Source organism: Gorilla gorilla, chromosome 14, assembly GCF_029281585.2.
Source record: "Gorilla gorilla gorilla isolate KB3781 chromosome 14, NHGRI_mGorGor1-v2.1_pri, whole genome shotgun sequence".
Taxonomy (NCBI): Eukaryota; Metazoa; Chordata; class Mammalia; order Primates; family Hominidae; genus Gorilla; species Gorilla gorilla.
Window position 1 is genome coordinate 96,961,146 of NC_073238.2, and position 24,027 is coordinate 96,985,172.

The following is a 24,027-nucleotide window of genomic DNA, read 5'->3' on the forward strand; positions in this document are numbered from 1 at the left end:
TCAAATTGTCCCTGTTTGCAGATGACATGATTGTATATCTAGAAAACCCCATTGTCTCAGCCCAAAATCTCAAGCTGATAAGCAACTTCAGCAAAGTCTCAGGATACAAAATCAATGTGCAAAAATCACAAGCATTCTTATACACCAATAACAGACAAACAGAGAGCCAAATCATGAGTGAAATCCCATTCACAATTGCTTCACAAAGAATAAAATACCTAGGAATCCAACTTACAAGGGACGTGAAGGACCTCTTCAAGGAGAACTACAAACCACTGCTCAATGAAATAAAAGAGGATACAAACAAATGGAATAACATTCCATGCTCATGGGTCAGAAGAATCAATATCATGAAAATGGCCATACGGCCCAAGGTAATTTATAGATTCAATGCCATCCTCATCAAACTACCAATGACTTTCTTCACAGAATTGGAAAAAAACTACTTTAAAGTTCATATGGAACCAAAAAAGAGCCCGCATCGCCAAGTCAATACTAAGCCAAAAGAACAAAGCTGGAGGCATCATGCTACCCGACTTCAAACTATACTACAAGGCTACAGTAATGAAAACAGGATGGTACTGGTACCAAAACAGAGATATAGATCAATGGAACAGAACAGAGCCCTCAGAAATAACGCTGCATATCTACAACTATCTGATCTTTGACAAACCTGAGAAAAACAAGCAATGGGGAAAGGATTCCCTATTTAATAAATGGTGCTGGGAAAACTGGCTAGCCATATGTAGAAAGCTGAAACTGGATCCCTTCCTTACACCTTATACAAAAATTAATTCAAGATGTATTAAATACTTAAACGTTAGACCTAAAACCATAAAAACCCTAGAAAAAAACCTAGGCATTGCCATTCAGGACATAGGCATGGGCAAGGACTTCATGTCTAAAACACCAAAAGCAATGGCAACAAAAGCCAAAATTGACAAATCGGATCTAATGAAACTAAAGAGCTTCTGCACAGCAAAAGAAAGTACCATCAGAGTGAACAGGCAACCTACAAAATGGGAGAAAATTTTCGCAACCTACTCATCTGACAAAGGGCTAATATCCAGAATCTACAATGAACTCAAACAAATTTACAAGAAAAAAACAACCCCATCAAAAAGTGGGTGAAGGATATGAACAGACACTTCTCAAAAGAAGACATTTATGCAGCCAAAAAACACATGAAAAAATGCTCACCATCACTGGCCATCAGAGAAATGCAAATCAAAACCACAATGAGATACCATCTCACACCAGTTAGAATGGCAATCATTAAAAAGTCAGGAAACAACAGGTGCTGGAGAGGATGTGGAGAAATAGGAACATTTTTACACTGTTGGTGGGACTGTGAACTAGTTCAACCATTGTGGAAGTCAGTGTGGCGATTCCTCAGGGATCTAGAACTAGAAATACCATTTGACCCAGCCATCCCATTACTCGGTATATACCCAAAGGACTATAAATCATGCTGCTATAAAGACACATGCACACGTATCTTTATTGCGGCACTATTCACAATAGCAAAGAGTTGGAACCAACCCAAATGTCCAACAGTGATAGACTGGATTAAGAAAATGTGGCACATATACACCATGGAATATTATGCAGCCATAAAAAGGATGAGTTCATGTCCTTTGTAGGCACATGGATGAAATTGGAAATCATCATTCTCAGTAAACTATCGCAAGAACAAAAAACCAAACACCGCATATTCTCACTCATAGGTGGGAATTGAACAATGAGAATACATGGACACAGGAAGGGGAACTTCACACTCTGGGTGCTGTTGTGGGGTGGGGGGAGGGGGGAGGGATAGCTTTAGGAGATATACCTAATGCTAAATGACGAGTTAATGGGTGCAGCACACCAGCATGGCGCATGTATACATATGTAACTAACCTGCACATTTTGCACATGTACCCTAAAACTTAAAGTATAATAATAATAAAATAAAATAAAAAATTAAAAAAAAAACTCTGAATATGTGTATTTTTCATTAGTATATGAGCCTTGAGAATAAACTGACCTAGTACCTAGAAAATTCCCCGGTACATAAAAATTATTCAAAAATATTTATTGAGAAACAACAAAAAATTAACAGTAGTAAAATGTATATTTTATGGTTCTTGCTACTTTTATAGCATATTTGTGTGTTTTAAGCCACTATATTCTAAAAATGAGAAAGAAAGAAAAAAAGCAAGGAGGAAGCTAGGGAAAGGACCGGCATAATCCAAAAGGCCTGTGTGGTTTTAATAAAACAGCAAGGAAAAGGGAATTTAGGACATCTGCATTCTCCCGTGGTGAGAGAAAAAAATCAAACAACATAAGAAATTTTAAAAAGGAAAAATGACTATTAAGTTTTGAAGCTAATTATAAATATTGAATAAAATATTACATAGAAAGAAGAAAGCTGGTTTACATTGAAGCCTGAAAATAGTGGTTTAAATATGAAAGATGTGTTTGCTTCCTTTAATTATAAATATATCAAAAGAATAAGCTAAACTAACAGTAATCATATTATTAATTTGAAAATTTAGCTTAACTTTCAAATTTATTACATATATTTACAGAAACCTGCATCATGGTATCAGTAACGCGCTATTTAATTTAAGTGATGAAAGTAATATCTTGTGTACCTAGAAAGCATTACATAAATTTATAATAAGAAAGTGTTTATATATATGTATTTTTTTTCTATTGCAGCTGTAATAAATGACAGTAAATTTAGTGGCTTAAAACACACAAATGTAGTCTCTTATGATTCTGGAAGTCAGAACTCTTCCTTCTGGAGGCTGTAAAGAGAATTAGTTTCCATGCTCTTTCTACTTCCAGTTGGATACCTGCATTCTTTGGCTCATGGCCACATTCTCCATCTTCAAAAACAGCAGTGTAGCACCTTCCATTCTGTGTGTGTGTGTGTGTGTGTGTGTGTGTGTGTAGCATCTTCCATTCTGTGTGTGTGCGTGTGTTTGTGTGAGAGTCAGTGAAAATGCGACACAGCAATGAAAACCAAACACACACACACACACACACAGAATGGAAGACGCTACACACACACACATCAAATAAATCTTAGAGGCTATTACTGGTATATAAAGGGCCTTAAGGAGAAGGCAAATACACAGGAGCAGTGGAGGGAGGGGGTCCATAAACAGTGCACATCTGTCCTACACTTTATGAAAACGCTTAACTTGGATTAACTTTATTTTAGGGTATATTTTTCATGCATCATTTTATCATGGCCAACTTAGTGCCACTAAAGAACCAGCAGGGTGATCAGGCACGGTGGCTCATGCCTGTAATCCCAGCACTTCGGGAGGCCGAGGCAGGCGGATTATGAGGTCAGGAGTTCGAGAGTAGCCTGGCCAACATAGTGAAACCTTGTCTCTACTAAAAATACAAAAAATTAGCCAGGCATGGTGGTGGGTGCCCGTAGTCCCAGCTACTTGGGAGGTTGAGGCAGGAGCATTGCTTGAACACAGGAGGCAGAGGTTGCAGTGACCCGAGGTTGCGCCACTGCACTCCAGACTGGGTGACAGAGACTCCATCTCAAAAAAAAAAAAAAAAAAAAAAAAAAACCAGCAGGGCACACACAAAAATATAACTTCTCAGCTTTCCTTATAACCTTTGCCAGATTCTTGGTAATATTACGTATTCAGAGGCTGTTATTAAAGACCATTTACAAATTTTAACCTAAGGTGGTAAGCAAAAGTGTATTAATCCTTTCATAAAGGTTGTGTTCAGTGCACTCTAAAATTTGTGTTACTTCTTTACTCAGGTCTGGGCAATGTAAGACCAGGAGAGTTGCCTCCAGTCCCGCCTTGTCTAGCCATCACTTCCTGTGCCTCTGCATCAGGGCCCTGTACATGCTGGATGTGGCTGCATGAAGTACTTCTCCCAGAGGCGTATTTGCTCTCATTAATCAATAAGAGATTCCTTAATATTATAAATTCTAGTAAAACTTTATTTTAGGATTTAACTATTTAATAATGGTCTCTTTGGACCTGTTCCTATATTAATGATTTTTGAAATAATTATGATAAAAATAGTTTATGTTTATGATTTTTAATTTTTTTTCAGTTTGCCATTCAACGACACAACAAAACATTAGGAGTAATTCCTATTGAAAAAAGGTAGGCTTTGCAAGTCAATTAAAATTACAGAATGAAATGTGCTTCTCTGAAAGTAAAGAAGGAAATCAAGGAGAATGGGATAGTGAGGCTGCTGATCTGAGCAACATTGGGGTTCATAATAAAGAGAATGAGAGGAGGAATAAAGAAAGTCACTCTTAAGTTCGTCTGAAATCAAACAAATTATTTACCAGTGATTTAAAATTTCAGTGAGTTAGTATCTAACTTTGGTATAAAACAATGTCACTCACTGATTCCCTGGAAAAAGCTTCTCTCACAAATGATGGAAAATAAATAGAAGAGAGAAAGACTGAATCCCTATTGAAGTGACTCATTCCCTGAAAGCACACAGATTGCTTATACCGGAGATGGTCACATTCATACATAAATGAAGGAAACAAAAACTCGGAATCAGAAATGGCTGTAATTAGAAGCCTGCGAAAGGTAGAAAGAACAGTTTAGAGAACTGTTGAACAGGAAAAGGTTGAAAAAAGGGGCAAAAACACCTCCTACAGATATATACGAGAAAGCTTCAAATAATAATAGCACCCATAAATAGCTATAGGTTTAAAACACATATCTATGAAGAGAAAAATACAACAAAATTGGCACAAGTGATAATACTACCATGCCAGTATATCTGCTGCCTTAAGTTTGTGTCAGGTGAAACACAGAAAGTGAAAGCATAACAAAGTATTTTCAATATTGAAATGATTAAGGTTTTTTTCTTCCTAACAAACCACTTCATAGTTATTTTTAAATTGTTGATAATATTGCCTTTTTTGTACATCAAATAAGGCAAAGCATTGATGGATATCTCAAAGAGTAAAATAAGAATACTTAATTTGAATGAACTTATAATTTAGTGATATATACATATAATTTCAAATTATCTATCTCTTTATCTACTTATTATGATCCAAAAAGGAATGATTTAAATAAAGTTCCATGAAATCATCTAAATAGTAATTTCATCATGACATTTATCTCAGCATCTACCTTGCCAAGACTACAACATATATGATAGGGAGTGATAGTGTCTGTTTGAATAATTGTATTAAAGTGAAATTAAAAACTCCTAAATGGAATCATACTTAAAAACTCTATTTTGTTAAACTGAAATGTCTCTTTTAAATTGATGCTTACTGTTTTTAATATCTCTTAGTTAAGTGTCTAAATTAATGCAATTTCCCTCTCTTCAGAATCAAACATGTTCAGCTCTTTTAATTTATGTTACGTATTTTTCCTGTATCTCCTGTACTATGAGCATCATTAAATTAGTTAAGATACCTACCTCTTTCTCATTTTCCTCTTTCCTACCCTTCTTCCTTTCCTCCCTTCTGTCCTTTCTCTTTGTTCCTTCTTGTCTTTCTCCTTCTGATTTCTATTTAATTAATTTTAATTGGCTTTACTTTTTTAAACAGTTTTACGTTTACAGAAAAAGAAACAAAATCTATATGCCCATCAATCCTAGTTTCTCTTATTTTTAACATCTTTCTGTAGTGAGGTATATCTTATATTAATGTGGTACACTTGATGAGCCTATGTTGATTCATGGTTATTAGCTAAAGTTTACATTATGCTTTATACTTTGTGTTGTATGTTCCACAGAGTTTAGCAAATATATAGGAATATATATCCTGCCATTACCCTTCCTCTTTTTTTTTCATTCTTTCTCTGTCCTTTTAATCCTCCAACTAATTATTAATAGACCAGGAATTATGACTTTAACAGTGTAGATACTGAGTGCAAAAGCGGGTAAGACAAAATATGCAACCAATTATCTCAAATGTTTAAGTAGGTGATAATAAACAGAAAACAAACAGAGATGACTCCCTGTTGCAAAGTGAAGATGATATCTTTGCAAACACAATAAAGGGAAGTAACTTACTATTTTGGAACAAACACAAACTTGAGAGATAAAGGTGTTTCCTAGAAAATACAAATATTATTTATTATTCCCCAGGAGAGGCATTTGTTCCACAAAGGAAATCTGGTAATTGTACTTTAAGAGGTATGCAATAATTTGATAGTGAAAGATATTAAGTGCTATGGTGTAACGTGTAAAAGTTGGCCAAAAGCAATACTGCTTAAGGAAATTTACTGGTGATTTGGGCAAGAGGCATACATATTATGTGGTTATAAACGTCAAAATTCAAAAAGCAAAAAAAAAAAAAAAAGATCTTGCTAAATCTTAAATAAATAAATCCCAAACTAAAATGTGGCAATATCAATTTTTGATTACTTAATAAATTTAGACAAAATGTAGATAGAATTCATTTGACATAACTGATTTCCTCCATGAAACTTGAGAATTTTGACACATTGAAAGGAAACATAACATTTGAAATAATTGACACAGAAATATCACTTTCAGTTTTGCTTATTGATAGTCTTATAAACATTAGTGATAGCAACAGAATACAAATTCCTAGGCAGACAGGGATGGGTCCCCACTGAAACCCGACCTTCAAGCCAAAGACAGCCTGAAGCCTGAATACCAACCTGCCAGTTCTGGGTTAAGTCCACAACTGGAGTGAGAACTTCCTCACTGCCTTTTAGCCAAAGAAATGGTACTTTATTCCAGGCCTGCCCATGGGTCAGTCAGCACACACTCCTCCATTCTGAGCCCATAAAAGCCCCAGACTCAGCCTCACTGATGGCTACCCACTTTTGGGCCCCCTCTCACAAAGGGGGCTACTCACTTCAAGTCCCTTTTTGTCAAGAGCTTTTCTGTCTCTCAATAAAATTCTTCTTTGCCTAGCTCACTCTCCAGTGTCTGTGTACCTCATTCCTCTTGGTCACAGGACAAGAACCTGGAACCAGCCAAACAGTCAGTGCAAAAAGAGCTGTAACATGTTCCTTGTTACCAAGCTATGAGAGTGAAGAAAACTGCTGGATGCCACACACCCCCATTTGCCAAGCTGTGTGTGGTGGGAACAAACAAAAGCTGTAACACCTACTGGGGGTTCAGACTTCGGGACTCCCCAAGCTAAAGCTGTAACACCCTCGGGGCTCTACGGTTGCTGGCATCTTTGAGTTTTTGGGCCCTGCCACGTACCCCTCATCCAGATGCCAGGGCCCAAGGTGGAAGCCAGTTACAGTGTACCTGGATCAACCACAGGCTGAGCCTAGAGCCACAGCAGGCACAGGATCTGGGCTGGTAGCATAAGCTGATCAAAGCCTGCCAGGCCAAGTGGGTGGAATTAGCCCAGCCAGCCCCAGTGAAGCCTGAGCATAGGTGCCATCAGCTGTGGAGATTTCTGGCTAATAAGGCAACACCAAAAAAATCCTATGTCATTAGCATTACATAGACTCATTATTTTATTAAAATTTATAGGAATATTTTTATTATTCTTTCAATTAAACTTTCGTGTCCTACAATACATTACAATTCTGGGGAAATTTCTATTAACTTGCCTTATATTTCTATGTGAAGAGGTTTTGGTAGAATTAAGTCTCTTGCTTAATATCTCACATTATAAATTCATTTGTCCTCACTCTGTGACCCAATTGGTGTGCAGCATGCATTCTCCCACATTTCTCTAGATGGAATGCACTAATCTGTTAAACAGCCACAACAGGTGGAGATACTTTTTCTCTTCTTTTTTTCTACCACAATAATGTAAGAAAACAAACCTGAATCAATATACCATGTTTTCTATGAAAATATTTTCTAGGAAAGGTTGTTTCAAGCTTGAGGATGAGAGTAGATATTCAAAATCTCAAATCTAGACCCATTTTCTCTAATTAGCCTATCAATACAAAGTGGACATATACATGTCTATTTACTAGACCCACTCTCTGTCTACTGTGTCTGGGACTAGGGCAAGGAAGAAAGAGTCATTAGTAGTTGAACTCTAAAATACAATATTTTTAGTGTGTTCATAAAAGATACCTTCCCTTTCCAAAATTGTTCCCTTTTTTAGAATTTTTCGTATAGGCTTTAATTATATAGTTATATTTACCTAACATTTAACATTGACATTCTTTAGATGTATGTAAACACCTATTGATGTAAACATATTCAGATAATTGTATTCATTTTTCTCCTTGAAACTAGTATAGATGAAATGAAAAATGTGTGGATAAGAAGTAAATGTTAAAATAAGAAACTGAAATTGTACTAAGGATGTGACATATCTTCATGAAATATTCTATGATAGTGATACAGATATGTAATCTTAGATCCAGACAAAGCCCTGATATTTAGAAATAAATCCAATAATGGATAATTTGAAGAGCAGTATAGATTGTACTTCATACTTTATACTGATAAGAAGGACAAGAGAAAAAAATGGGAGAGAGGAGGGGAGAGAGAGAGTGGAACTGAGCTGAATCAGATAAAATAGAAACAGATTTCTGTGCAATTGTGTAAGGAGATGAAATCTGATGCAATAGTACCAAGGTATATTAGGGTAAAACAGGAAACTTTAAACTCTGAAAAAGACTGGAAAATATACAATTTCTCTAGATGATAAAGAATGATAGTTGTTATTTTAGTATGTGCATACGTGTGGGGTAAGGTTAAAAGATGCTTATCTCCCAAGCTCAAACACAAGACTTAGTTATTAATATAACTTGTACACAAGAATATGAACTTTAAGATCACAATTGTAGTCCTAGTTTACCTGGAACTATAGAAAATGCCTCATTGTGTGTGTGAGCACACACGCACGTACATGTGAAAATTACCATCCAGAACATATTCTCATTTCAGACATTATCTTGTTCTCATCCCAACAAAAATTATTTTGCCAGTAAGCAACCTTAGCAACCTGAACTGCTAACCTCAATTCACTTGAGTTAACTCCAATTTACTTGAAATGATCTAGTTATATATTTAAAGAGGATAGTCTTTGAAACCTGGAAAGTTTTAGAATAAAATATAGAGATGATGAGGTAAATCATACACATACTAATGATATTATTTAGGCTAAGTATATTATCTACAGATTTTAGGCTTTAGACTTTTAATTTAAAGTTCTTTGGGCGTTTTACTTCCTACAACATTAGAATCTTTAAGACAAGATACGATCTTATAAGTTTATTAAGTTTACTCTTTTAGTTTAAATAATCATTATTATAGTGCCAAATGTTTGAAATTTTAAGAGAATACAATGTTAATTTAAAGAAATAAACTGTAAAAATCTCAAATAACCTGGTTCTATTATAGTAAGTTGTAGTAGTTTATCCTTTAGAGCACCATGTGATCCCTTCTTTCTCTCTCTTTGAACACCATCTTCTCTTTCTTTCTCCTTCCCAAAATAAATAACAGTATATATAAAACTATACTCTCTCTTAGGCCATGGTTTCTGATGGTGTCCTTAAAGAAGTCACTGAAACTTTCTGGGTACCAATCATATCACTTATAAAATGAAACTTTTAAGTCAGATGATTTTTTTTTTTTTTTTTTTTGAGACGGAGTCTCGTTCTGTCACCCAGGCTGGAGCACAGTGGCACGATATCAGCTCACTGCAACCTCTGCCTCCCAGGTTCAAGTGATTCTACTGCCTCAGGCTCCCAAGGAGCTGGGATTAGAGGTGCCCACCACCATGCCTGGTTAATTTTGTATTTTTAGTAGACATGGTGTTTTAACATGTTGGCCAGGCTGGTCTCGAACTCCTGACCTCAGATGATCCACCGGCCTTGACCTCCCAAAGTGCTAGGATTACAGGTGTGAGCTACCACACCCGGCCGAAGTCAGATGATTTTTAAATGTGCCTGCACCAAGCATCAAAAAACAAACGTACAAATACGTGAAACTAATCCAAAGAATCGGATCTGTTACATGACAATTTACCAAAAAGAAAAGTTAAAATCATATATATATATAAATAAAATCATATATATACACATAAAATCATATATATATACATACAATCATATATATATATATATATATATTTTTTTTTTTTTTTTGAGACAGAGTCTTCCTTTGTTGCCCAGACTAGAGTGCAGTGGCGCAATCTCGGCTCACTGCGATTCTCCTGCCTCAACCTCCTGAGTAGCTTGGATTACAGGCGCCTGCCACCATGCCCGGCTAAATTCTTTTTTTGTATTCTTAGCAGAGACCAGGATTTTACCATGTTGGCCAGGCTGGTCTTGAACTCCTGATCTCAGGTGATCTGCCTGCCTCGACCTCCCAAAGTGCTGGGATTACAGAGGTGAGCCACCACGCCTGACCTAAAATCATATTCTTACCCATGATTGAAATTACATGAGGCTGAGGAGAGATTGCTTCTTATAGAGACTAGCACTGAATAATCATTCAAGAGGATGTGCATGGATAGGGGTCCTTGGAATCCCTTGGAATCCACACAAAGAGGAGAGAGCTCACAGAGCACTTTGGCATTTGACTGAGACCACAAAATGCCATTAATTACCTCATCTTTTTGAAGTTTGAAATTATTTCTTGCAAATGTCTACTGAACATTTTAAAGATTAACCTGGACTGCTCCTTTTTCAGTTAGACTGTGCCTGACTCACATTTATTTTTGCAAGATAGCTAAAATGATCACTTTGCCCACACTTTAGAACATTTAAGTGCCCACACCACCAGCGGGAAATTGTCTAACTTTTAAAGAAATTGTCTGTCCAAATGTGAATATTTGATTTTAGGCATGTACATAATGTTTTCTACTCCTGAGAAAATACCAATTTAAAGTGTTATAGAAGATTTATTACCATGACTCTAAACATTTAACCTGATTGTTAAAATCATACCTAAAATCTCACAAGCTAAAATACCTTTTTATTAAAAAAAAGACAAGAAGTTACTGTTAGACATTGGAATGGCTTTAGTTAGTCATCTTTGAGAAGTTAAATAAAGCAATTAGTCTTCAGGTTAAAAAAAAAAAAAAAAGCAAAAGCACCTAGACATAATCATTAGTGTTCAATGTTAATTAAAAAAAAACTGTAAAAATCTCAAATAACATGGTTCTATTACAGTAAGTTGTAGTTTATCCTTTAGAGCACCACGTTATCCCTTCTTTCTCTCTCTTTGAACACCATCTTCTCCTTTCTCTTTCCCAAAATAAATAACAGTATATGTAAAACTATAGTCTCTCTTAGGCCAAGGTTTCTGACTTGTGTCCTTAGATTCATATGACCTAGCAGAAGTCCATGTATTTCAGGCTTCAAATAGCTGGCTGGACATTCCTCAAGAGATCACTTACAAGACTTTTTATTTTCTTTAAAGATCAAGTTATGTATAATCACTAAAGAAAGAAAGAGATAAAGGCTAGAGATCAAAGGTCTAATTTCATCCCTTTAATTTTTTCATCTCAAAACACATGTTCCTTTAATATTTTTAATTGCTTGTTTCATTACTATTGCTTATATTTAATTTTCTAATTATTAATATTTTAAAATAATGTTTTTATGTTCATATTATTCCTAAACTATTCTTTTGATATTTTAATCATCCATTTTCTAATGCCTTAATTAATTTTTATATATTTGAGATGTATGTTAAATTAACTTGTCTGAAATCAACAAGGAATTAGGAGATGTTTATATCCACATAGCAGTTTACAAAGGGTAATAGCTGCTTCTCAGATGTATCTAAGGAAGGAACCAAGACGTAAGAAGAAATGATCTTCAAAATAGAATGTCCTTGTGACTTCTTATCTTTCAGCTAAGGTGTTGCTCTTGACTCATGCTTTTTAATCTTCCACTAGTCTGAACTACTGGCTTCAGATCTGGGTTTTCTTTTTTTCTTGGATCTGATTGAATTTGGGGAGTTGGCTTCAGTTTGTACTCTTTGACACCATACACCTGACATTTTCTACAATTCTATGTCTGGTCTGGTTTTCATTTTGTTGTTGTTGTTGTTGTTACAGTTATACCTATATTTGTTTCTTATGGCTGTTTTAACAAATTACCACAAACACAGTGGCTTAAAACAATGCACATCTATAGTTTTACATTTCTGGAGTCCAGAATTCCAAAATCAGTTCACTAGGCTAAAGTCAAGGTGTCAATCGGGCTGGTTCTATCTGGAGGCTCTGAGAGAATAATCCATTCAGCTTTTTGACTGTCACCATATTCCGTTGCTTGTGGCCCCTCCTTTTATATTCAAAGTTGATGACTTCAATTTCTGCTTCCATTATTGTATCAACTTTTCCTCTTCTGTACTCAAATTCCTCTCTGCCTCTCTTTTGTAAAGACACTTAAGTTTAGGACTACAAGATAATTCAGGATACTCTATCTAAAGATATTTAATATGTATTCTTTTTACATTTAAGGAAGAGACATGGCTTCCTACAATGATTAGCTAACACAGATGTAAAGATCCTGGCCAATGCTGTAATAAAAGAAAAAAAAATAATAAGGATGTCAGAATAAGGAAAAAAGATATAATTTGGTTATTATTTTAAGAGTATTTTTTACCTGCCCAGTAAAACCAGGTACAAAATTAATGTCTTCAGAATAAATGAGAGGCCAGGTGCAGTGGCTCACACCTGTGTAATCCCAGCATTTTCAGCGACCAAGACAGGAGGATTGCTGGAGGCCAGGAGTTCAAGACCAACCTGGTCAACACAGAAAGACTCTGTCTCTACAAATAATCACGATAATAATAATAATAATAATAATAATAATAATAATAATAAATCAGTCAGGTGTAGTGGTACATGCCTGTAATCCTAACTACTCAGGAGGCTGAGGCGGGAGAACCACTTGAGCCCAAGAGTTCAAGGTCACCATAAGCCATGATTGTATCATTGTACTCCAGCCTGGGCAATAACAAAATGAAGACTTTGTTTCTAAAAAATCAATCAATAAAAATAATAATAAAAATAAAATAAAAATAAAACAGTAAGTAAATAAATAAGAGTATTTATATATAGCATAAATATATACAATTTTTATTTGTCAATTAAAAAATAAGAAAAAGGAATAAAAACATCCCACAGGTGTTTCTAACCTTTTTCAGTGCAAATACCACATATATATACACACATATATATGTATATATATACACATACATACATATACATATATACATATATATATATAAAATAAAGGTTTCTGCAAAGTTAAAAAAAGCAAAATAAAATAATATAAATTGAATAAGAATTCAACAGGGTAATACCTACTAGATCAACTTAAAAATCAATATTATTTTAATGTATAATTAAATAACCAACATGATATGCATTTAAAAAGTAGAGACTGTGTTGTCAATCTAGCAAAATTTCTTATTTTCCCCAGGTCCCCAATATTATCAATTATGTCTAAAATTTGCATGAGATTCAGAAGGGTGAAGCAGAAATAATTCTTTTTATTCTGGAAATTTGCTGTCAGGCTCCAAGCAAAGTATTAGGTCAAGCACATTGCCAATGATCTGCAAGATTATCTTGGTGTGGGTAGAAAGAAGCCAAGTGCACAGCTCTTCCAGGTACTACGGGATCTTCCCTTGTAGATTCTACAAATCCTGGACCAGATACATGGGCATCTGTAGCTCTGTGGTTAGGATGCTAACTTCTCATGAACCTTCAAAATTGGAAATGTTGAGAGACACATATAGGTTCATGCAGGTCTATTGCTGCAGTAAGTGCATTCTACCTGATTCTTCTGAGTTTCACCTCATCATTATTGCTTTAAATTTGTCCTCATGGGATTTTGTCTGTCCTGCTTTTCCCCATTTTACATCCCAATACAGTTGCAGTCTTGACTGACCTAAGTCGCCTCAAACCCAACAGCATGTGCACAAGCAACAGCCAGCCATGCAGAGACATTTCAATTAACCCTGTGATTGCATAAGCGCTTATAACTATATTAAGCTTTTTCTTGTACATCACTCATATCGGTTCTTATTCCCTGACAGAATCTTAGTGGACAATTGTACCATATATTATAGAAACAAAAACAACAAGAATCTAGAAATTAATCTAAAAATGCTAAGACTTCCATTTGGAAAACTCTAATTCTTTATAATAAAGAATTAGAAAAATATGTAAATGAATGAAAAGACAGCTTGTGATATTAATGGAATGACATATTATAAATAGTTTTTCTCCAAATAATTTTTAAGTATGATTCTATTTAATCAAAATTCTATTTCAATATTTATTTTGAAACATGATAAGCTTGTACTAAGATACATGTGGAAGAATAAAAATTCACCAATAGCTATTTCAACTGCTAACTTACAAAGTATAACTAGGTAAATATTCATCCAGATATTAAGATATTTAATAAAATCATTCCAATGAAAGCAGCATGCTATTGTTTCAGGAAAGGTTCAATTGCATAAACTATGAGTCAATTCAAAATGATGTAGATAATATGTCTCATCTGCATCACAGGAGTGTTGACTAAATTACATCTTTGTAAAAATTCTAAAGTCAAATTGCTGGTAGTGGCTGAGTCAATATAATATTTCTAATCACACCTAATATTGATGTTTTTTGTTCCATTCATGTTTACAGTTAGTAGTTTACTTTTCTATTCCTACTATCATAAATTTAGTAGTTAAAACAATACAATCTATTATCGTACAGTTCTGTAGGTTACAAGCCTGACATGGGTCTCGGGCTAAAATGAAGGTTTTCACAGGCCATTGTTTCTTTTTTGAGGCCTCCAAGGGAAAATACGTTAACTTGTCTTTCCAGCTTCTAGAAGTCACTCAGCTTTATTTGCTCGTGGCCCTCTTCCTACACCTTCAAAGCGGCACCACTGAGTTTCTCTCATCATTCTTCTATGTCACAAGTCCCTGTGACTGAACATATCCAGAAACTGTTCTCTGATTTTAATGACCCATGTGATTAGCTAGAACCTACTTGGATAATCTAAGAGAGGCTGCCTACCTCAATGTACATAACAATCTTATCTACAGATTCCCTTGTGTCATGTGAGTTAACATATGCACAGGTTCCAGAGATTAGTATGTCGCCATTATCAGGGGACCTTATTTTGCCTATCACATACATACTCATTTAAAGTGATATAGCAAGTGGCTATGTGACCAAAAAAGAGTTACATAAAGTTTCCCAATTCAATGCAAAAACCCTCAGCATTTCTAGACCTGTGGATTTAATCCCACTGCAGGGATACAAACTGTTCTTGCCTTTCCCAATGTGTGAAGGTCAAGTCCTTTTCCAGAGCTTCTGACCTTGCTTTGATAAAACCTTCTTTTGCCAGATGCTATCCAAAATATTACTCTAGGCTTCCCAGACCTATCACCATAGTAATATTTCTTGAAAATGTTAGGGCTTAATTGAGACTGATAATGATCAATCTAAGTCATAGTTTTATTCCAATTTATGTGATTTTGTTTTCTTTAGAAGCACCTTACTTCATGCATATGGATAAAACAGATGGTTGCCTTTAAATAGAGTCAAATTAGAGTTAGATGATAAAAGTGTAATATTTCATCAGAAAACCAAGCATATTCAGAGGATATCAATAAAGTGAGCTCTTAAGAAAATAGCCATATAATTGAGGTTGATGATGGACAGGGGTAAGTGGATATGTCAGAGGGTGAAATAACTTGATAATGTAAAAGTACAGTTGAAGAGAAGGTACTTGAATAAGCATGTTGCATGTTAAGAGATTGCAGTTGGAAAATAGCATGTCTGAGTTTGTGATGTAAGAGATGATTCAGTTTTGAATGATAACAAATTCCAACCTAAGACTGTAATTGAAGTGGAGTGGAAGAGAAGGCATATGATGGATGGGCCATTCACAGCGATGTTTAAATAATACATGTTAATGAGAGGAGTTTAAAACAGTACAAGAATGTGATGCAGGAGCTTAAGCTGTTGATAAATGTTAGAGAGTTAACATAAGTAAATAGATAATCTTTATGTGAAGGACATGAAAAAGCAAGAGACACATAGTACTAAGAAGAACCAGAATTTTTAACACACTATAGAACAGAAATACCTTAAAAATTTGTTTGCAAGTGAGGGTGATACCAAATTCATCTCCATACCCTGAGTTATATGTGGCATGAAAGAAAAATGACACTGTTAATGACAAGGGAAATAAGGTCCACAGGTGATATTAATATTTTAATAAAAACAAGAAAGACAAAGTAACATTCAGAAGAACATTTGCTGACCATTAATGGACGTTTCAAAGTACATTTTAAAAAGTTGGTCAGTTGGAGGGAAAGGAGTTATTAAGTAAGTGTAAATGTGCACATAATGTAATTTAAACTAAATACATAACTACCAGTATGGTGCAGGTACCAAACAAGCAGAACAGATGCTAACCGAAAATAACCAATAGAACTATACTTGTTTTTCACTGCTAAACATCAGTGTTAGTGTTATCTTCTAGTGAGGATAGACAGAAGACCTGAATGTAAGGCAGCGTAATAAATAAAAAGAGGTTTCAGGCAGGGATCTTGTAGTGAAGGGAACACAGGTTTGACGTGATGGACTTTGTATTCACTGTCCTTGGATGGTGTTGGTGGTTGCAATGATTGTTGTTATTTTTGTCAACCATGTGCAAATGAATCAGTCAGATGGTTTATTCACCCTTGAGACGCATTTGGCAGTAATTCTAAATAAGTCAAGCATCTTCAGGGAAGCTATAGCAAAAATCAGAAAGAAAAATTCAAAATGCCTGTTGATTTATGGGGAGGCATAGCTGCTCTCCATGATCAAAATAGGTGGGAGGTTATCCCATATCACATACTGAGTACTATTTCCAGCTACACCGTGTGTGTGTGTGTGTGTGTGTGTGTGTGTGTGTGTGTGTGTGTGTGTGTGTGTGTTTGTGTGTCTTGGGTTGGGGGACATAAACTGAACAGTCCTGCCCTTAGCTTTGGTGTTTATAAACATTAATTCTGTCTTCTCATACCTTCCCTTTTTCTTCCTGGGGTTAGCTATGGAGGATTTTCTGGCTGTTTTTGCTCCTCTGTACGGAAAATGGCATTAACTCTAAAGGCCAAGCCCTCAGAAGGCAGCAATGTTTTCAGAAAGGGCTTCTGGAATATTCTGTGTTTTTGCTATGCTTCCTGAGATAACAGTAGAAATGTTTATCCACAGGATGATTCCTGTAATCTATAATTCCATTGCTTTTAGATATCAAATTTGAAGCAACCTTACCCATATACAGGTACAAAACTGAAAGCACAGTACATGCAGTTTGACCTATTATCTTGGATTTACTTCTGCTTTCAGAAATAAGTCAATGCTGATTTCAAGGCCTGCACTTACTCTTGAGGCAGAGTGGGCCTAAGAAATAAAAAATTAAGAATTGATTTACCATTCAGGGCAGCCTTCTGTGAGATACCTTTTAGTGGATTCATTCATTTACAACTGGTAAATGCTAAAACTACGCACATATTATATGTTTGATTTATAAAAATCAGAAAAAATTCCTGAAAAATTCTACAGAATTATCAACCTTATTTTCTGCCTTATTCAACTCTATATCCAATAAGTTAATAACTATTATAGATGCCAGTATTTCTGGATAACTTCAGATGCCTGACTTCTAATCTGAGTATAGCAATTGGTGCTATAATCCAATAATTTTGTCCTTTAATATCATTCAATGATATTTGCACATTTTCATTCTTCAGCTGGTATCAGTACTTTTTCTAACAATCGATTCCCTTCAAGAAAATTGAAACCATTAGTCAGGAACTACATCCGTTTCCATATTTTTGCACTCAAAACAAATTTTATAAACACACGTGTGCGCATGTGCATGCACACACACACACACACACACACACACACACACACACACACACACACCCTTCTCAGGCAGATCCTTCTTTAAATCCAGTTTCTCCAGTGGTTTTACTGATCCAATCCTTATCTATCCCATTTAAAATCTCTTCAAATATATTGAATTCATGGATTGATTACTCCATCTTGGCTATATAACCCAATATCAAAAGATGTTCAGGCCTTTCCCAAGAAAAACAAGAAACACTCCAAGATCTTACCTTGCTACAGTATTTCGTGAAATGGAAGGCATCATTTTATGATCTACTTTCACCTATTAACAGAACATCAATCAGAATTATTTCCTTATTTCCCCCATAACATTTTTACAATGAAGACATATTGATCTCATGATTTGTTATTCTATTAGATATTTTCTCATTTTTCTCCTACAGAAAACTCTACGGTGTATTGTATGCTGTCCATCAAAGCCTCTTTATAAAATTTTTTATGCCTTTGAATTATTTCTGAACATGTTTTACTGATGCTGTTTCCACTTCTTATATCTTCTTTCAATTCTAGATCTTTTATGAGAGCCTTATTTATTCCCATGTTTTAATGCTCATTCTTTCCATTTTTTTTTCTAAAATTCTACTCATTCTCCCATCTATATATTTTCTCTAAAACATTTATTTTCTCATTGCTTCAGTTACTACTTGTATGTCAAATGCTAGCTAATCTCTAGATTGGGCTCTGAATGACATAGTTTGTAGCAAAACTTTTTGGATTATCACCATCTTCTCAGATTATCTCAATCTGGATGTTCTGTATAAAAACTGAATTTCATTATGTCCTTCAAAAGAGTATTTTGAGTTTATTTTAATTGCTTTGTACATATATCCACTTTTGCCCACTTCTTTTAACTCACTTCCTAACCTTCAAGGATTCTCCTTCCTTCACTTCATATTCGACAATACATATATGAAAGGACAAGCAAACAGGCCACCTCCCGGCACAGTTTTTATATATGTGCTCCAGACTTATGTCCATTTTCTGCAGAATAGCCTACTCTATATTTGCCACAGGAATTTTGTGTTTTATATATGCCTTCCCACACCTGTTTCATAGCTTCCTGTTTTCATTTCTCATTTCTGCCATCATCTTTCAATCTCCCAAGTAAAAAAAAATGTTATTTGCCCTTAACTCTTCCTTTTATTAACTTCTGGCATATAATCAATGAACAGATATTGCTTATTTTTATTCTTTGTTATGTAGCAGATCCTTATTTTACAAGTATTCCGTACTTCAGCTCCTGCTATTTATGTTGACATGAAAAAGCCATGACAAGCAAATAATGTTAAGTTGATCACTTATTAAATTTGTCCATTATAAAAAATCTTTTCTCGAGTCTAGATTCTATTTCTTACCTATAACACCAATCTGTTTGTGAATTAGTTTCCTGCTAATTATGAGATATATAATAAATATGCAGTGCAAAACAACTGCAAAATAAAGTTATAAATTTAGCATGAAATAGAATTTCATCAAGTTCGTAAAAATGATCTTGGATACATAATAAAAGTCAGAGTAAATTAAAGAAAAAAAAACAAAGTTAAAGACAGGTAGATGCTGGAAAAGAAAGGATACAAAGTCCCATAGACAACTGAAGTATCTCTTGATTACTTATGAAAAAAAAATTCCCTTTATGATTTTGATGCAAAAGTCAAACGTGAAATAGAAGACTTGATTATACAGTTTTACATACTGTTTGAAAAAAAATAAAAAAGGTAATCACTACTGGATTCAGACTCTGGGGCAATAATAAACATTTACACAAATATAACCTATATTTCGTTAAATTCAGGACACAATTCAATATTATTTTATAATAATTTTTAGTTTTATTGTTTATAATAAGTGTTAGTATATATTTTCACTATTTGTAATAAACTTCTATTTCTCATTTTAGTTAATTTACTTTAATGAGTCATTTTTTAGGTGTCAATGAAGTTTGTTATAAGACCAAGATTGATTTCATGTATATTCCCCAGTAAATATACTCTTTAAATAGAGTAATATTTCCTTGTTTTTTTTTTTGGTAGGGGGTGTTTTTTGTTTTTTGAGACGGAGTCTTACTCTGTCACTCAGGCTGGAGTGCAGCAGTGCAATCTCGGCTCACTGATGCAACTCCACCTCCCAGGTTCAAGTGATTCTCCTCCCTCAGCCTCCCGAGTAGCTGGGTCTGCAGGCGTGTGTCACCATGCCCAGCTAATTTTTGCATTTTTAGTAGAGATGGGGTTTCACCATGTTGGCCAGGATGGTCTCAATCTCCTGACCTCGTGATCCACCTGTCTCGGCCTCCCAAAGTGTTGGGATTACAGGCGTGAGCCACCGCATCTGGCCATTTCCGTGTTTTGGTATTTGCTTTTTTGCCCCCCTCCACAACAATATATGTGTAAGCTGTTAAAGAATAATTTAATGTTACTTAAAAAAATAACTGTGTCAAACACAGCACCTGAGACCACATAGGTATCCAAATAATATCTACTGCCCGGATTCTTAGAAACTCTGGCCTCACAGAGCGATCAATCTAATACTTAAAGCTATTTTCTGATATAGGAGGGAGAGTTATTAAGAACTCACTCATCCCTCAAAAAAAAAACCACATAAAAATATGAAAATGACGAATACTAAAGAAAAAGAAGGAAAGAATAGAAAGACATACTAGTTTCCAGCAAGAGAAAGCATGTGTGTGTGTGTGTGTGTGCATGTGTATGCATGTGTGTGTGTGTGTATCTCATATCTATTGTTGGTTCACATCCAGTCATTATTAATGGATATAATTCCAGAGTTAATGTATTCAAAATATAGCTATATTTTTGAAAAATAAATTCTCATAAAATAAAATGACTATAAATACTTTGATTAAGAGAGCAAAAATCATTTCCAATTGATCAGAAATCAAATATAAAATCAGGCAGAAATCAATGTTTTTCATTAACACATGGAAAACTATGTGAACACGTTTCAAACCTCTCAATGATCTATGAGAAAAACTGACAAAATGCTAGCAAGAAATCTCAAAATCTCAACATAGTAGTGGAAGTACTTCATGTATTAAACAATAGCTATAAAAGCCTATATTTAAAAATCAAGATATTGTTATTTTTTAAAAGGAGATCATGAATACAATAAGTACTTCAACAATTTAATGGTAATATTTGTATTATAGTTATTGTATTCTTGTAGTAAGAAAGGGAAATCCCTTGTTGACCCAATGATTTAAGAATGTAATAGTGGCATATCAGAGAATTATATGTGCAATGAAACTAATTATGCTGATAATGCTTCCAATTGTAGACAGATACCTAGGGGGATAAACATATTTTTGTAATATTTCTTTTAAATGCACAATTAGAACATAAAATCTTAGATTTCATTGCAAGCATCAGAAACAGATAATATATATATAAATTATCCATATAATCAATAAAGTCTCTAACTGTGTGAGAGTATTTGTAGTATGTATATAACATATTTGCTCTAAAGATGGGTTTTAGAAAAAGCACTTCACATTTATAGGCTTTGCTATTACTATCCATACATATTTATAATGATCCTCCTAAAAAAAAAGTCCTGTGAAACTTATGAAGCATAAAGTTTCATGGGTATAGCATGTTTTTATATTGATTAGAAAAAAAATTTCTTGAGATAAATGTACTAGCTCAGAAAATGTTGAGAATAAATTTGGACAATAATTCATTGAAAACGAAACATAAAAGAGAAGAAGGAAGGAAAGAAGGGAGGAAGGAAGGGAGGGAGGAAAGAAGGAAGGAAAGAAACAAGGGAGGTGGGGAGGGAGGAAGGAAGAAAAGAGAGAGAAAGTGAGAGAGAGGGAGGAAGAGATAGCTCATAAGCTGGGAAAAGGAGGAAGAGGAGAAAGAAAAGACTGGGGAAAGGAGGTATACTGATACATCCCATAGAAAGAGAGAGAAAGAAAGCGAGAGAGAGAGAGAAAGACAGAGACAGAGAAAGAGATAGAGAGATGTTTTATGTATGAAATTGGCACATGAAATTATGGGAGCTGAGATCCTAAGATCTGCAGGGTGAGTCTGCAAATTGAAGACCTACCCACATTTACTCAGTCTACAAATTTAAATGTAAATCTCTTCCAAAACCATCCTTACGGAAACATCTAGAATAATGTTTGACCAAATGTCTGAGTACCCACAGCCCAGTTAAATTGAAACATAATAATCTATGAAAAGCCACACAGTAAATTATTGTACTGATTTTAAGATGTAAAATAACAAAATTCATCATCATTGGAGGGAAGACTGATGGAAGGAAGGCAAGAAGGAGCAAAACTCTCAGAGCAGAGTACATAGTACACTGGCTAGATGAATGAATTCTCCATACAAACTGAGAGGTAGATTAGGATTCTTTCCATGGGCATAGCATGTAAGAAATTAAATATTTCAGATTGACAAGTACCACGTCCCATGTCAGAAGCACATGCAGACAATGCAGGAATGTCTTCCGTGGCAAGATTTAATGTTAGGTTCAGAGGGAAGGTAGTTTCCTATCACCTATTTACAAGTCCAGAAATGTCACACGTGTCCCATGGGATACTCTTCCCGTGGGCACTAAGTGAGGTAAGGGAAAGTGAGCTCAGGAATCAGTAGTCTTATCTTCCTCTCCCTCCCTCTCTCCACCTCTCCTTCCTCCTACTTTTCTCTTTCAACAAGAGTTCGTTCTCTTTGATTTGGCATAGACTTTGTAGCACTATGGTGAAGCAGTATGGTGAACCCCTTTTCAAAATGTTTTTTAAAGTAAAAAAAAAAGTTTTAAAAATATACCGGATTATAAAGGGATCCAGTTCTGTTAACACAGCTATTAAAATTATAATATGAAAATTTATGTGATTCTACGTCAATTCATTGATAAAAGTGATACCATACAGCCTCATGTTAACAAAACACCAAAATTTTAAAGTAGTTAGGAGCACAAGTGACTTTTATGAAAATATGCAACAAATATAATGGGGAATGTAAATATCTGTGACATTTAATTTTAAAAAATGTTACAGGTATTGCTGTTACTGACGCGGTTTGCAACTGAGGTTCATAATTGAATATTAAATGTCAATGAGAGCATAAGAAAATAAAGTTGTAATTTTTTCTATTTAAATTCATGAAATCTCCTCATTCTATCCAGGAATCCCTGGAGGGTGGCTGGACCATTTTGGTAGACAAAAGGCAATAAGCCTTATATAAAGGAGCCACAAGCCTATGCTCTATTCTCTCTATGGTTTGGAAATAGCCTTTGTAAAACCCACTGCTCTTGAATAAAATTACAGTATTTGATGTTTTAAAATTCAATGAACCTATGAATATTTAAAGTTTTTTTATTGTTTTCATATTCCAGATCTTAGTATACAAATAACTTTTATATCCCAGATCCGAGAATACAAATAACTAAACCCACCCAATTATGCTGAAACCCCTTCTTCTTCCTATTTTAATAAACATACAATCTAAATAAAACATTTACATTGATATAGTCAAGCCAGAAAAGTGTGAGATCTTAATGATGCTTATTCTTCCTTAAATTTATAGAGATTGATAGAATCAATGCTCAATTACATAGGAAAAAAATCATGAAAAGTTAGGTCTACCTTGCTTTTTAAATTGCCTTAATCATTGTATATAAATCAGAATACAGATATAAATTCCATATATCTGGTAACCTTTCCTTAATGCAATGTTTCATTTTCTTTGCTTAAAATAGAAATAAGCAATTTATTTTTATAGTACATAAAATAGTCAATGGTTCATAGTATCTGACAACTTCAGATGAATGAGAAGGAATAAAAATGACTACTTATGTGATGCTGTCAGCATATACAAATTCAATCAAACTCCAGCATTGAGCCTTCCTTGAGCAGCTGAAATCTTAAAATTTTAGAAGCATAATTTGCCACCACATTTTATTAATTATTCTTGGTCATTGTTTATCTCCATCATTGAAAGACGCCACTGAATCAGAGAACATTGCTCTAGACTAATAGTCAGAATAAGCTCATGTTTAAATATCATTTTTGTTAATGTCTGAATTTGTAACTATTTCAAGACCCTTATTTCTCAATTCGTCAGTTAACTGCATAATGAAAGCTGAGGGGTCACATTCTTTCAATAACTAATTTAGATATTGTTGGAGGGAGTATCTTAAGTTCAATTACACACTATACTTTCAAATGG